The sequence below is a fragment of the Notamacropus eugenii genome, chromosome 3, assembly GCF_028372415.1.
Source record: "Notamacropus eugenii isolate mMacEug1 chromosome 3, mMacEug1.pri_v2, whole genome shotgun sequence".
Classification (NCBI taxonomy): Eukaryota; Metazoa; Chordata; class Mammalia; order Diprotodontia; family Macropodidae; genus Notamacropus; species Notamacropus eugenii.
The window spans coordinates 89,743,740-89,749,073 of NC_092874.1; positions in this window are offsets into that span (position 1 = coordinate 89,743,740).

Sequence of the window (5,334 nt, forward strand, 5' to 3'; positions counted from 1 at the left end):
TTTGCGAGATTCTTTGCCTTGCTTATCTCAAGTCCGGCCCTCGAGCCCCTTTGCCCCACCCCCCACAGCCGGAGGGTCAGCAGGAGCCATACACAAAGGGCCCCGGAGGCCTCTGGCTGAAGAGCCTCGGCCCCTTGGCAGCCTCCGCTCTCGCTGCTCCACCCAAGGCTCTTAGTCCATATGGCCTGGCAGACTCACACTGTGCCAGGTCCAAGTACCCTCGGAGGTAAGCAAGCTGGCTCACGCCAGCGAGAGTCAGGCCTGCCGCAGCCTCTCCCTGCATCCGCATCTAGCCCTGCTGATGCTCCTCGTCCTTGCGGCAGCACTGCGCCACCAGGACAGGGCAGGAAGGGGAGGGAGAGTTGATTTAAAACCTGTTAATAATAATAACAACCTCCCCCCGCCTTTATTTTTGTAGAGAGAAGCCTGTGCTTTGTGAGGCCGCCCCTGAGCTCTAATACATAATTAAAGGCTATGAAAGAAGCCAGAGAAATCCCGCCGAGTCCTACAGACCTATTATGCTTCTGTATTCCGAGATTTTCCCTCCGCAGACGGTTGCCCTTGATATTCTGTAATCTTCCACTGGGTCAGGGAAAGTGCCAGGTGGGGTGGTGCCATTGAATTCACAGGCCCAATGCCCTTAGGACATTTCAAAGGAGTGGGGGGTGGGGAATCTCATTGAACGTTTTTCTCTCCACTGCCTCCTGTCCCCTCCCTCTTTTCACCTCTGGGGCCGGGAGAAGCGAATTCTTATATTCTTTTCAAATCTTGGAGTTGAAATGTTTCCCTAAGGTGGAATAATAATAACTTGCATTTCGGTAGTTCTTTAAGGTTTGGGAAACTCCCTCCTCATTGCAAACCTAAAGATGAGCAGTTTGTGTGGTAGCATACCCAAGGTGTGAGGGGAAGCTGAGCATGATGCAGGTGGTCCAGACCTTCGATTTCACCCTTGTACAGAGCTCTCAGTTTTGAAACTCCTTTTGAGGATTTAGAATAGTAGTCTTCAAATTATGGTCATAGAGAGTTACCTGAGGTCATGTGATTTGCCCATGACCCGACCACTAGCCTCGAACCCAGGACTCCAATTTACTAAACCATACTGCCTCATCATCTTCTACCCACCCACCCCCTTTTCTTTACACGTTTCACAGATGAAGAAATAGAGGACAAGGGAGACAAAGTGACTTCTCACACAGCTAGTGTTAGAAGACAGTCCCAAATCCAGGTCAGCCAACTCCAAATCCAGGGCTTTTCCCACCATCTCATATAGTTTATCATAAAAAAAAAAAAAGTCAGAAGGGAGGTCTTGGTGATTCCCTCCTTATCCTGAACATTGTTCTCTGACAGAAACAAAAAGGAGCACCATGACCCTTCCAATTCTACATCTGTTCCTTTATGATCTTTATATCAATTCTAACCCTTTGATTTTAGAGATTAATCATAAAGAATTGCTCTTTACTAAGTTGTTCTCAGTTACCTTATCCACCTCTAGAAGTCTGCAAATAGAATGTTTATTGCAAAACCTTATTTAACATTTATTTAACATTTCCTCTAAGAAATAATGGTTATGATGAATACAAAGAACCATGAAAAGATTTACATATACTGATGCAGAGTTAACCAAGGAGAGCCAAGAAAACAATATACACAATGATTACCAAAAGGTAAAAGAAAAAAATAACCACAAAACATTCAAAAGTGAATGTTGCAAAATTACAAAGATCAAGTATGGTTCCAAAGAAGAGATATGAGAAGACACCCTAATCCCTCTCTTTTTCAGAGGTAGGAATGTGGCGCATTGCACATACTTTCAGAGTTTTTTAATGTATTGGTCCGTTTTTGCTGATTTTTTCTCTTTTATTTTTTCTTTAAAATATTACTTGTTCTATCAATGGCTCTCTGGAATGGGGGAAGAGAGAGGATACTACGGGAACTAATAAAAAATGAAATAAAATGAAAATAATAAAATATAATAATAAATAAAATAATAAAAAGATGTTAATATTTTTAAAAGAGTACCATGTTAATACACGATGCCATTTACAAGGCACTTTTCCATACATATGTCATCTTCTTTCATAAACATAAGAAACTTGAAGAAGATGGTGGCCTGTATTTGACTGTCATAGTTCTTTTTCCTGCGTATCTCTAGTGAAGTCTGTAATATTTCATATCATAGTATATCATTTCATATCTCTGTTTGTATTTCATCTTTTCACAAAGCTACATGAATTCCATGAAGATAGAGTTCATGACTTATCTTGAAATAAATGCTTGTTGACTGACTTAACTAAATTTTTTTTCTTTCACATCCTAACACAGTGATCTCCACACACTAGACATTTAACAAATGTTTCCAGAAAGAGTGGAATTACTCCACCATCACCCCCAGGAGGATACTGAGACACAATGACTTTCCCAAGGTCACACAATAAATTGGTGAAGGAACTGAGACTAAATCCCAAATTTCCCCATTCCTTTTCCTGTCAGCACTCTTTCCATAGCACCTCTGATATGAGAGCTTGCTGAGCACTTTTCAGGGCTTCTCATCCACCTTTGGTGTCTACCTCGCATTCAATTCCCACCTGTGGCTCCAAGAAGCTGCAGCATGTACAATGGCCACAGTCTGGCAGATGGATGAAATCAAATTGTTGAAGGCAACTGACTGGTTTGGAACCCATCAGTGAGTTGGTGGGGCAACAGCCCCAGGGGTGAAAACTTGCCCCAGTGGAATGAACAGATGAGAACAATTGGTTCCAGTGGTAATGAAGCTGGCTGAAGCAGGCACTGTGGAGTGCTGAGAGCTTGGTCAGACATCGAAGACACAAGGGTTGTTCACTGCATTCCAGGCCATCACCAGTCATTTTGACCTTTGTCTTGCCACTGGACTTTGATGACTCAAGAAGAGAAAGTGAGGCTGACGACCTTGTCCAACTCTACCTCCTTTATATCTAATTCCCATGAGTCCAAGACATCACTCCTCCTCTCTTAAGTGCACACATGTCCTTTAGTCATAATTCATAGTCATTTATTCTGTGCTTTCACTTCTTTGGGTTTACCATGGAACCCATACTAGATATTCTTTATTGATTCACATCCTTAAATTGGCATCCCCCAGTTTCTCTGTGTCTGTTAGGTGTATGCTGTCCTAAGTGAAACAGAAAGGTGGAAGAACTTGAAACAGAAAGTTACCCTGTGTATTTGAATTCTATACTGTCAGCCCATCTAAATTAGTTTGGATTCTAAACCTATTATATCTGCTCACTACCTCCTGTTTCTGCTCCTTTTCCTACCTCTGCACAGGAAAAATATTTTGGTCATTTCAGCAAAAAGGAGAGTGGGTTCCCCTCTACCCTCAATGTTCTCTTTCTGAATTTTCCAAGTAACCATGGTTATTGAAAACTTCTTAGACTAGAGAGTGGAATTGACAATGGGTTGTATAGTCTCTCAATTCTTGGCTTAAGAAAGATTAAGACATTTCATGAACTGTAGATCTATAATGGACCATGGAAAATAAGAATGCTTAGAATATTTTTGTTATTGTTCAGTTATTTCAGTTATGTCTGACTTTTCATGAACCCATTTGGGGTTTTCTTGGCAAAAATACTGCAGTGGTTTGCCATTTCTTTCTCCAGCTCATTTTATAGATGAAAAAGCTGAGGCAAACAGGGTCACACAGCTAGTAAGCATCTGGGCCTGGATTTCAACTCAGGTCTTCCTGATTCCAGGCCTGGCACTCTATCTACTATGCCACCTAGCTATCCAATTTAATTTAATGACATTTTTAATTACCTGTGAGGTATTTCAGCTCCCTAGACCTCTGCTTCTTCCTCTGAAATGAGAGGATTGAATTAGATGACCTTTGAGGTCCCTTTGAACTCTAAATATATGAGCCTATGATCCCAGTAAGCACTTTATAAATATTTTTCAAATTGAATTACTTACTTCCTGGCTCTTAAATTCCTGGTTTGGTTTAGCCTTTTCAAACAAAGTGAGTTATTCACAGTACAAGTAATACCGTACCAAGTCCAATACTGTCTGAAATCACAAGCGTATTCCAAACTCTATGAGTGACTTGGATCAATGCTGGTGTCATTGGTCTAGGAGAGACCCAAGCACAAAATATGAAAAAAAGTGGCTCTATACTCAATAACCTGTATTTTCTCAATTAGCTACTAGGTTATGGAAGACAGAAAACCAATAAGTTTTATGAACTGTGAAGATTGATATTATGATTCCATTTTATTTGAAAGACTTTAAAGCACTTATTTCAGAGAGACAGGGTATTGTGGTGAAAAGAGCATGAACGAGGAGCCAGAACACCAGGACCCTGTTCCGAGCTTTCCTACCAACTTACTATATACTACTGAATTGCTCATGTGGAAGGGACCCTAGAAGTCAGTTTTTCCAACTCCCTCATTTGTGGATGAGTATCTTAGTTTCCTCATATATATAAATCAAGACTAGAATCAAGGGTTGGCAAAATAAGATCCAAAGATCCAGGGATCATCTGAACTAGATGGAAAGCATATCACTTTCAAAGGGCTGCTAGATTAATGGACTATTTTCTAGGTTGGTTGATGATTGTTCCCAACTTCACTCAACCTAAATTCATAGAATCAAAGAATCTCAAATGCAGACGTGACCACAATCAATTTCACATCTAAACAGGTATTCCTTCCATAATATCATCTAATTAGTAGACATCTAACCTCCACGTGAAGACCTCTAATAATGAGAAACCCACCACCTCCTGAGATAAAACATAACCTTTTGTAGCAGTCATCATTTTTAGGAAGTTACTTTAAAGTAGGCAGAAACTTGCCTCTCTGAAACCTATACTCCTTGCTCTCAGGAGCAATCCTGCCCTTTGTGGACAATAAAACAAATCTAATCCCTCTTCCACATGAGACCTCTTCAGGTCTGCAGTCTGCTATCATGTCCCTGCTAAGTTTTGTCTTCACTCTCTCATTTCCCACAAGAATCCATGTTCTATTTGATTGCCAGCCTGTTGCAAGTCTTTATCTCTGCACATGTTCTAGTTTGCCAACGGCTTTCACTAAATATGGCTCCCAGGACTGAATGGAATATTTCAATATGTTCTGAGCTAGGCAGTGTAAATCAGATTAGGATCTCCTTCATTGTGGACACTATACTTCTGTTAATTGAATCTAAGCTCAGCTTAACTCATTTGGCTCCTTCATCACTGTGTTGATGACTGTTGATGTTGGTTCATGAATCCCTCCAGTATTTACATAAATTATTGCCTAGCCACATATTTCCCAATTCTGTATTTGGGCAGTTCACTTTTTGAACCAGGGTGTAGGATTTTAT